The 11,036-nt window shown below is 40.8% G+C and overlaps 1 pseudogene; it reads right to left on the reverse strand.

The window, feature by feature from the left end:
* Nucleotides 1–7,908: 7,908 nt before the first annotated feature.
* On the reverse strand, nt 7,909–10,074 carry LOC113837966 (annotated as a pseudogene).
* Nucleotides 10,075–11,036: the final 962 nt, after the last annotated feature.

The following is an 11,036-nucleotide window of genomic DNA, read 5'->3' on the forward strand; positions in this document are numbered from 1 at the left end:
AAAATCAGTACACAGATTCACATAATATGAGGCCTAAATTGTCAAAAGGTACAACAATCAAAAATATATCAAATATTTTGGAAAGAGTGAAAGGGTTGGTGAGAAAAGCTAAGAAATAATGAAGGAAAAATATTGTCAACTTTTAATCAAAAGAACAAAGAAAACATAAGAAAGTAAATGGGTAATCTTGACCAATGTACCCCATCTCCCTATAACTCTATGTGTATGAAAATTAAATAAACCCAGACTTCACAACTTTCACAAAATTACCACAAAATGACCCTTGAACTGTTGTTTCTAACACTCGAGCTACTGACATTTCTTGCAACACAGAAGCACCATGCTCTAGACCTCTCACAAGAAGAGGAGTTGATCTCTTGCAATAGATCAGCAGCTCCTTATAATTCATTTTGTTTCAGGTAAATACAACCCCACTGATGCTCAATCACAAAACAACATAGAATGTCAATTTAAAAGACAGTTAGTGCTGGTAGGGGAGAAGGGGATGGAGAGGAAACTGGGATTCACATGAAAATCAATATTGTTTCTAATTTACACTAAAAATTGAGAAAAAACACAGGTAGCCCAGTGGAATCAAATTGAACACCATGATACGGACCCACATACCTATGATCTTCTGATGTTGGATAATGAAGACAAAATTACACAATGAATATGAGAAAGCATCTACAGCAAATAGTACTGGTACAACTGGATGCTGGCATGTAAAAGACTGCAGACATATACATAACTATCAACATGCACAAAACTTAAGTCAAAATAGATCAGAAAGCCGGGCATTGTTTGTGTGCCCCTTTAATCTCAGCACTAAGGAGGCAGTGGCAGTGGGATACCTGTAAGTTCAAAGCCAGACTAGAGTATAGGAAAGGCTTCAAAGCACTACGGAGAAACCCTTTCTCAAAAAACAAAACAAAAAAAGCAACACAAACAAAACAAACAAAAATATCCAAAGGAAAGCAAATGGATCTAAGACTTCAACATAAATCCAGCCACACTAAACCGAGTAGACAAGTAAGTAGGAGGTACACTCATAGAATTTCTACAGTAGATTACTTCCTGAATATAACAACAGTAGCACTAACACTGAGATACACAGTTACTAAATGGGATCTCCTGAAATTGAAAAGTTTCTGTAAGGTAAATGACACAGGCAACAAAATAAAAAGGCAGCCCCACAGAATGGGAAAATAAGTTCATCAACCCTACATTTGACAGAAGGCTGATTTCCAAAATATGCAAAGAACTCAAAACCTCATCACAAAAACACCAAATAATCCAATTAAAAAGTGGGATAAGGAATTAAATTAAGACTTCTCAATAGAGGAATCTAAAATTGCTAAAACACATAAAAAAGTGCTCATTATACTTAGCAATCAGGGAAATGCAAATCAAAACAACTCTGAGGTAGCATACTGCTCTTGTAAGAATAGCTAAAATCCAAAACACCAATGACAGTTTATACTGTTGAGGATTGGAGAAAGGAGAACATTCCTCCACTGCTTGAGGAAGTGAAAACTTGTACTGCCACTTTGGAAATAAGTACAATGGTTCCTCAGGAAAATTGGAATCAGTCTACCACAAGATCCAGCAATTCAACCCATAGGCATATAGCCAAATATGAACATTTATACGACAAAAACATCTGTTCAACTGTGTTCATAGCATCATTATTTTTAATAGACTGAAACTGGAAGCATCCTAGATGCCCCTAAACTAAATAATGGATAGAGAAAATATGGTACATTTGCCCAATGGTATGCTACTCAGTGGAAAAAAAGACAATGGAATACTACAATTCACAGGCAAAAGGAAGGAATTAGAAGAAAGCATTCTGAGTGAGGTAACCCAGTGACGAAAAGACAAACACCATATGTATTCACATGTATATGGGATTCTACATGGAACAAAGGATTACCAGTCTACAATCAAAACCACCAATGAAGAGGGGAAACAAGGAAAATCCTAAGAGAGATATATATGTCACCCAGATAATTGGAAATGGATAAGATCTCCTGAGCTAATTGGGAGCATGGGGAGAGGGGAGAGGGAGTTAGGAGAAGAGAAGGGGAGAAGAGGAGGGCAGAAAAAGGAAGATGTAGTCAGGGGAAGAATAGAGGACAGCAAGGAAAGAGATACCTTAATAGACAGAGCCATTATAGGATTCAAGATAAATCTGGCACTAGGGAAATGTCCAGAGATCTACAAGGATGACACAAAGTAACAATCTAAGCAATATTTGAATAGTTACCTTAAATGCCCTTCCCCAGTAATGAGATTGATGACTCCTTTATATGCCATCCTAGAGTGTTCATCCAGTAGCTGATACACACAGGTAAACACTGAGATGAACTCCTGGAATCTAGTTTCAGATAGGGAGGGGTGATAAGCAAATGGGTCAAGACCAAGCTGGAGAAACACACAGAAACAGCTGACCTGAACAAGGTAGGGCTCATGGACCCCAGACTTGTAGATGGGAAACCAGCATATGGTTGATCTGTGCCCCCTGGAATGGGTGTAAGTTATGAGACCTGGGCGATCTACGGAGCCTTTGGTAGTAGATTAGTATTTATCACTCGTATGTGAATTTACTCTGGGAACCCATTACACATAAAGCAACACTCAGCTTAGAAACACAAAGATGGGCCTAGGGCATTCACCACATGATATGATGGACTTTGACGATCACTAAAATCCCCAGGGAAACAGAAAGGAGATTTAATGGGTGGGTAAGTGAGGAGCAGTGGAGGAGGGGGGGACTGTGATTGACATGTAAAACAAGCTTTTTCTAATTTAAATAAAAAAGAAATACTCCCCAAAACAAAAACAGCAAAGAAAAAGAAAAATTGTATTAAAAATGACTTAATGGCCTATGGCACATAACATGGAATCTTCCCAATCTACCCGGTCAGCACCATGCACATTTGAGAAATCTCTACATATCAGAAACTCCTTTTCTCCCCTAGAACTAAACTTCACTGAATGACATCATTGTGGTTAGTTGCAAGCAGTTTAATCGTCTATTCATGAAAGACAATCCACATCATCATTTTTGTACAAGTTCCTAAAGTATTTGAAATATTTATAAAACAAACCTGAAAATGGAATGCAATATTCAGAACTACTAGAAACCAGACTTTCAGTTCTCTAGTCTGTCTACCCACTGCAAACAACAGCAGTTCCCACATATGAACATTTGACAGTGACACTGTAAGAAATATACCCTCACATGACAGGGCTGCAGAGTCTCCCATTACCCAGGAAATCCATCCTGGGAAGCACAGAGGATAAAAGCCACTGTCCAGGTTATCACATGTACCAACAGAACTATACTCTGGCTCATGTTTCATTCAAATCTCAACAGAATTGAAAGCTCACTCGTTGGTGGTGGCACTTGCCTTTAATACTAGCACTTGGGAGACAGAGACAGTTGGATCTCTGTGAGTTCAAAGTCAGGCCAGGATAGCCTCCAAAGCTACACAGAGAAACCCTCTCTCCAAAAATCCAAAAAGAAAAATGAAATTGTTTAAGTTGACTATAAATTTGCTCCTATACCCAGCTTGCTGCTCACAATACTCTGATCAAATTAACCCCATAGAGCAAAGATAGTGAGAGACCTCCCCATATGTCTAATAATTTAAATGGGCAGAAAGGTATTTCCCAAGACAGGGAAACTGAACACACACTCCCCACAGATACAGGGAGGGCTCACCACACTGTCTGCCACACCTCACCATCTGTTACTCCCAATCTGCAGACAGCATCCCCTAGCTCACCATTTTGTGGTTTCCCAGATCAATGAAGCTCTCAGCTCAGCTCCCTGCAGCAGCAACTCGACCACAGCAAACAAAACCGCTGTCTCCTCTTCAAAGTCAAGCCTGGAGCCTGGTGACAGGAAGAGCCCTGCACCTCTTCTGACTGGCAGGTTGCTTGGGGGGGGATTGATTGCTTAGTGAGCCTTGAGTGACAAGAGCACCTCCCATAGGTTTAGATTGTGCTTAAGTCACAGTATTGTGGTTCCTGACCACGCCTCCCACACAAGAAAAGAATCTTTACTACCTCTACAGCGATTTGCATTTCAATAGCACTGGCCCCTGGCTCAGATTGCAGAGCCTGATAGCTTCCTAATCTCCATAGCAATTTCCCCTTGTCCTCCAGGATATAATTGAAAAGTTTCTACACACCAAAAGCCTCTCTGAGGATGCAGCAATCTAAATCAGACCAAATGAAAATCAGCTATAAAAAGCTCAAGTGGGAGACACAGGACAGGGATGGAGATTCACAGCCACCCTTTCTTCATTACACAATCCTCCCCTCCCTTCCCTCCCCTGTCTTCAATCCCGGGAAAAAATCACAAGAAAGAAGTGTAACAGTGTCCTAAGGCTTCTAAAATCCTGGGACAGAATCCAAGAGGTTGGCGGCCAAAAGAGGTGGCACTGGAGAGCAGGGCAGGCTGGGAAATGTAGTCCCAAGCGGGTTCTCTGTGGGGAGTGGGAAAAGTCTCTAGGAACTGTTTGCTGACCCAGCTGGCTTTGCAGGCAAATGAGCAAGTGATTCCATTACTGACAGAGCTGAGTGAAAGAGTGAATTGAATGGAGGCCTCACCCAGGAGGCAGCAGTCAGTGTTGCAGTTGAGGAATGGCCAGCATTCGAGCATGGTGGCAGTGGGAAGTTAATTCATGAGCTTGCTCAAGTGCCTGTGGGCTCCCACCCGGGGGATCCATGAATGAATAAACAAATGAATAAATTAATAAATTAATAAATGGTTGAATGGATGGATGGGTCGGGTGCGACCACAGCAGTGGAGGCAGGCACAGACCGGGGAAACACAGGAGGGATGAAGGGAGCCCAGTGCGGCTAAGGGGCTGGGTTCCAGGCTCTGAGGCTGTTGGGGCAGGGGTTAAGGAGTGAAATAGCTGTTATTGTATATTACATGAAATACAAATCAGGCACTAGGGAAATGTCTGAAGATCTACAAAGATGACACCAGCTAACAATCTAAGCAACATAGGAGAGGCTACTTTAAATGCCCTACCATGATAGTGAGATTGATGACTGACTTATATGCCACCCAATAGCCCTCATCCAGCAGCTGGTGGAAGTAGAAGCAGACACCCACAACTAATCACTGAACTGAACTGGAATCCAGTTACAGAGAAGGATGAGTGATGAGCAAAGGGGGCCAGACCAGACTGGTGAAACCCACAGAAACAGCTGACCTGAGCATCGGGGAACTCTTGCTCCCCAGACCAATAGCTGATACCAGCATGAGACTGATCCAGACCCCAGGAACATGGGTTTCAGTGAGGAAACCTCAGACAACTACCAGACCTCCAGTAGTAGTACGGTACCTATCCCCAGCATAGGTGTAGAATTTGGGAGCCCATTCCACATAGAAGGATACTCCCTGAATCAAGACACACAGGGGTGGGCCTAGGCCCTATCCCAAAGGACACAGCAGACCCTGATGACACCCTATGGAAGGCCTCATCCTGCTGGGGGAACAGAAAGTGTATATGATAGATAGGATTTTAGTTGGGGGGCATTGTAGGGGTGGAGGGGAGGGAGAGGGAACTAGGATTGACATGTAAAACAGTCTTGATTCTAATTCAAATATAAAAAAAAGAAAAAAAGACAACTCCTGCTCCCACTGTTAGGAGTCTCACAAAAAATAGAAATAAAGAATGGCTATAATTGAATTCTAGGTTTTCTATTAATAACATATGATGAGCAAGTTCACAAGCCTATGTATAATATGATCTTGTATAATGGAAATTTGTCAGGGTTTCTCAAATCTCCTCTATAAAGGGTAATGAATCATGTATTGACCAAGTTTTTGTTTGTATAGCTGTGAAGAGATACGATGTACATGGCTAATATTTCATTTTACTTTTAAAACAGGTTTTCCCTGTGGCTTTGGAGGCTTCCTGGAACTAGCTCTTGTAGACCAGAATGGTCTCAAACACACAGAGATCCACCTGCCTCTGCATCCTGGGCACTGGGATTAAAAGCATGCACCACTACACTCTGGCTATTGCTAATTTTTAAAGGAAAAATATTTAATTGGGTGGCTTAGATTTTCAGAGGTTTTATCAAGTATCATCATGTTGCCACATGGTAGAATTCAGGCAGACATGGTAGTGTAGAAGGTGCTGGGCATTACACATATTGACCACTCTCAATGGGAAGTGTCTGGGACACTGTTCATGGCTTGGACATATATGAGATCTCAGTATACACAAACCCAGTGACATTCTTGCTTCAATAAGTCCATACCTACAGCAACAAACCAACCTCATAAGAGTGTCATTCCCTATGTGCTTATGGGATGCAATTACATTCAGACTAGCACAGGTCATATGCATGAAGGTTCACAAGGAAGTATGATATGTCCTTTTGTGTGAGTAAACAATGAACCCATCCTACCGAGAAAGACTATATTTTAAGGTTGTTTTCAAACCAGAATTTATAAGACTATGAAATTTTTGTTGGGGCACACCTAAGGCCCCAAGATAAATTACATGAAGTATTCAGCTTTCTTTTCACACAATTTGGGAATAATTAACACATTTTTGATTATCCTCAAATTTGACAGAGAAGCTAGTGGGGAACTTTTTTAACACCAGTTATATTTTTTGAGAAGCTTGTTTTAACAACTTTGCTTTCAATGACTTGTACATTTTAAACTTTTATTTTTCCCAATTTTTCATGTGCCTAAATATAGGCCATACCATCACTAATTCCAAAGCATTCTACTATATTTTTGGTATTAATGGTCAAACACATACATGCATCAGAAACCTGAATGTAATGAACACACTAAATAAATGTCTTTTAGACATGTAAAAATATGATAGTCGTACCACTACTACATCCAAAACTGTCCCAGAGAAGCAGAACCCAGTGACACACATATTCTCGACTTGCAGACATAGTACCAAAGCCCCATGACATCATTGGTCTTTACATTCCTTCTATGGAGAATATTATGCTTTTGAAAGACAACATAAAACCTGCCTCAACATACCTTTGCAGATTTCTAGTTTTGGCAAGTTATATTTAATCCAATGAAAAACCTCTGTTAGTCTTATTAATTAGTTTAGATTGAATGGCAATGCTGTCTGATGTACTACTGTCTGTTTTAAGAAATCTTTTAGTGTTTGAATATAATCTTTATCCTTTTCAATGGTCACTGGGTTCCCACCCCCACCCTCCTGTGAAACAAAAGCAAAACCTCTTCCCTGATGTAACACATATCTTGGTTTTTATTCCGAGGTCAAAGTATCTCTAAAGTATATAGGTTGCTTTAATTTGAAATTTCTTTTTTATCTAATATCTCCGAATGCTGTTGTTTACATTTCGGTAGAATTTAAAAAATATAAAGTTAATTATTTATCATTTAATCTATCTCTGGAAGTATTAATTATTCCTTTTAGTTTACTGAGCATATCTTTAAAGGAACCTCATAAAATGTTAATATAAGTAATCTCTTATTTTGTTTTGGTTTTTGAGGCAGAGTTTCTCTGTGGCATTGGAGGCTCTCTTGGAAACAGCTCTTGTAAACCAGGCTGGTCTTAAACTCACAAAGATCTACCTACCACTGCTTCCCAAGTGCTGGTATTAAAGAAATGTACCACCACCACCCGGCATGAGTAACCTTTATTAAGAAAATTTCAGAAGTTAGATATGGGGGTAAGAACCTGAAAGATCAGAGAACCAGTTGAGCAGCCTATAGTGACTCTTACTTCTTCCATTTCTCAATCTAAAACAGAGAAAGATCCTCTCTCAGCCCCTCCTTACTAATTCCAGTCTCCAATCTATCTAGTTTTCCAAACCAGATAACTGGTAGCTCTACTCTCTGATGCCACACAAGCTTCATTATAAAAATATGATCAAAATATGAGACAATCCCCAGATTTCAGTTCTTATCTATCTCACATGTTTGCTACTTCCATTCCTCATATGAAAGTCTCCATGACAGATGTCTCATAACATGGGTATCTCAACATCCTGTGGTCTCAAATGCAACTCAGCTTCATCTTCACTGCTTCATGCAATGAACTCTCACAGACTCTTCATTTGGGCTTTGACTGTCCAAAACATAGATATGTACTATAGTGAAGAACTTACCACAGAACAAAAATCCATCTTCTTTATATTTTGCATCTTTATTGTTTGCAAAGTCACTTAAAAATTTAGTGAATCTGCCATGATTTTGTGGACCCAACCAAGCTTGAATCAAACTTGCCAGTCTTTGAATAGTGTTGCTCCTGAGACAAGGAATTACTTTGCCTACTCCTTCAATAAGCTAAGGGCATTGCTGGATAGAGTCATAAACTTGGGCTACCTTCCTAGGCTTTCAGAAAAGAACAGTTCCCGTTTACTTTTTTTTTCTCCAAATTAGAATAAAGCTATATTTTCCCTCTTCCCAACAGTTTAATTATGACAATAGTAGCAATCTCTTCAATTTTTAAACACAAGTTAGTCTCCTGAACCTTAAAAAAATTGTTTTGGTAATGATGTCTCAACAAAAAGTCCTCCATTTATAGTGTCATTAAACTGACTAGTACAAAAAATATATATACTGTAATTTTAAAGGCCTTTTTGACTGTGTTTAGTAGTGATCAGGCTGCTGGTTCATCTTGGGAGAGATCAAACATCACTGGGGAAGGGGGGAAGAGCTCGAGTTCCTTTCCTGTGTGCATGAAACAAACAGCAAAACAGCAAAGTTACTTCAACTAGTTTGACTCAGCTATGCTTTCTGCCAGCAGAAGATCCATGTAATGAATTTTGAAGATTTGGAGTATTTGAGCTTAGTGAAGGATTTGAGTTTCCCAGCTGAGAACTCCCATTTACTGGGGTCCCTTTACCATTCAAAATACCAGCACTCTTCCAATTGTCCATGTAATTAGCTTTCCACAACCTCACGCAGCTGTCATCTCCTGAGGATGCTAGCACTGTTCCTGTTATGTTCCAACTCACCCTCCAGACCTGAGAGTTGTGATTATCAACTGAGCCACCATATGGATTTCAAATTTTGTGGGACCACCAGAAGAAGTAAGTTCTTTCCTCACAGGTTTTAATGTGAAAATTCTTACATCTTTGGTGGCTATTGCCAGGATGTGGAAAGATCTCCCCAAATTTGGAGCAAAGGTAATATCATGAACAGGATCTGTGGCTGTCCTAAGAGTTTCTGCTTTTGCGTATTTCCTGGTGTTTTCATTGTACTAAAAAATCTGAACCTTTGCCATTGCCTTTGGACTGTTTTCATTACTTCTCACAGCGATCATTGGGGAGTGAGCACGAGAGACAGAAGAGTTCCATGAAATACAGCTACAGCTCAGCTTCCATGAGATCTCATGCTCTAGAAACCACTGGCTGAGATTCATAACGTCTGGGGCCTCATATATTCTTACTATACCATCTGCTGAACAGGTTGCTAACATCAGACCCATATGTTTGGGAGCAAATTTCACATCAGTAACAGATGTTCTACTGTCCAGTAGAGTTTTCCTCTTCACCCAGTGACTCTGGCCTCGAAGTTTATCGTTTGATTCTCCTACTACTTCTTCCCAAACAGCTGCTGTTTGGTCAACAGAACAGGAAGCCAAAACTTGTCCAAATTCAGGATGAGCCCATGTCACATTTGCCATACAGATCTAGTATGTGTCTTCCAACTAGCAGTACAATGCCAATCTCCACTTTCACTTTTATCCCACACTTTGATGCTATGATCGCTGGAGCAGGTGGCCATCCGGTGCCAGTGAAATTCGAAAGACACATCGTGGATGAGGTCCTTGTGGTCGGCCTCGATGCTGCGTGGCAGAAACATGCCCGCCCCTGCTGTCTGCCCGGCCTGCCTCCTAGAGGGCGAGAGGTGGACAGAGGGGCCAGCAGCCTTGGGACTGCTGGAGAGCACCACCGTGCCTTTTCTTTAATGGTGTTAAAACCTTGAAAATTACCATCTCTTTTCCATCAATGTATTGTTATAAGAAACTACTAGTGCTCCTTTCTAAAGAAAACAGAGACTTTCATATCTTCCTTGTTGAGTCCTTTTCACTGCAGACCTGAAAGAGTCAACAATAAAAACCATCAACAAAGACAATATTTTGCCTAAGGCATCAGCACAATAATCTTAAACTCAGCCTTATTCACTTTTGTGGAACCTGTAGAGATTAACCTGTGGAGCCAAAATGTAACACAAATGAACTCTAGCTAAATTTTTCATGAAATCTTCTAAGAACATGTGCTTACTTAAGAGGCCAAGATCACCCAATATTCAAAAAGGAATGAACCCAGGATCTGTCTAGAGGGCCACAGCAAGACAAGTATATGGACACAGAGTAATACTCAAACTGATTTTTTAATAAGAGGAGAGGTGAGGAAGACACGAGGGAGCAGAGAGTTTGAGTCGGGGGTATAATAGAAAAAAACAAGAAAGGAGGTATCATAATAGAGGGAGAGATTTTGGGTTTAAAGAGAAATCAGTCACTAAGGAAATTTCTGGAGATCTACAAGATGCCATGAAATAACAATGCAAACAACACAGGAGAGGCTACGTTAAATGCCTTCCCCTGATAATGAGATTGATGACTGATTTATATGCCACCCAATAGCCCTCACCCAGCAGCTGGTGTAAGTAGAAGCAGACACCCACAACTACTCACTGAACTGAACTGGAATCCTGATGCAGAGAAGGATGAGTGAAAAGCAAAGGGGTCCAGACCAGGCTAGGGAAACCCACAGAAACAGCTGACCTGAACAACGGGGAGCTCTTGGTCCCCAGACAGATACCTGGGAAAACACAATGGGATTGATCCAGATTCCCTGAACATGGAAGTCGGTGGGAAGGCCTCAGAAATCTCTGGGAGCTCTGGTAGTAGATCAGTACTTATCACTAGCATAGGTGCGGAGTTTCGGAGCCCATTTCACATAGAGGGATATTCCCTGAGCCAAGACACGTGGGGATGGGCCTAGGCCCTACCCCAAAGGATATTATAGACTCCGATGACCCCCTT

Source organism: Cricetulus griseus, unplaced genomic scaffold, assembly GCF_003668045.3.
Source record: "Cricetulus griseus strain 17A/GY unplaced genomic scaffold, alternate assembly CriGri-PICRH-1.0 unplaced_scaffold_38, whole genome shotgun sequence".
Classification (NCBI taxonomy): Eukaryota; Metazoa; Chordata; class Mammalia; order Rodentia; family Cricetidae; genus Cricetulus; species Cricetulus griseus.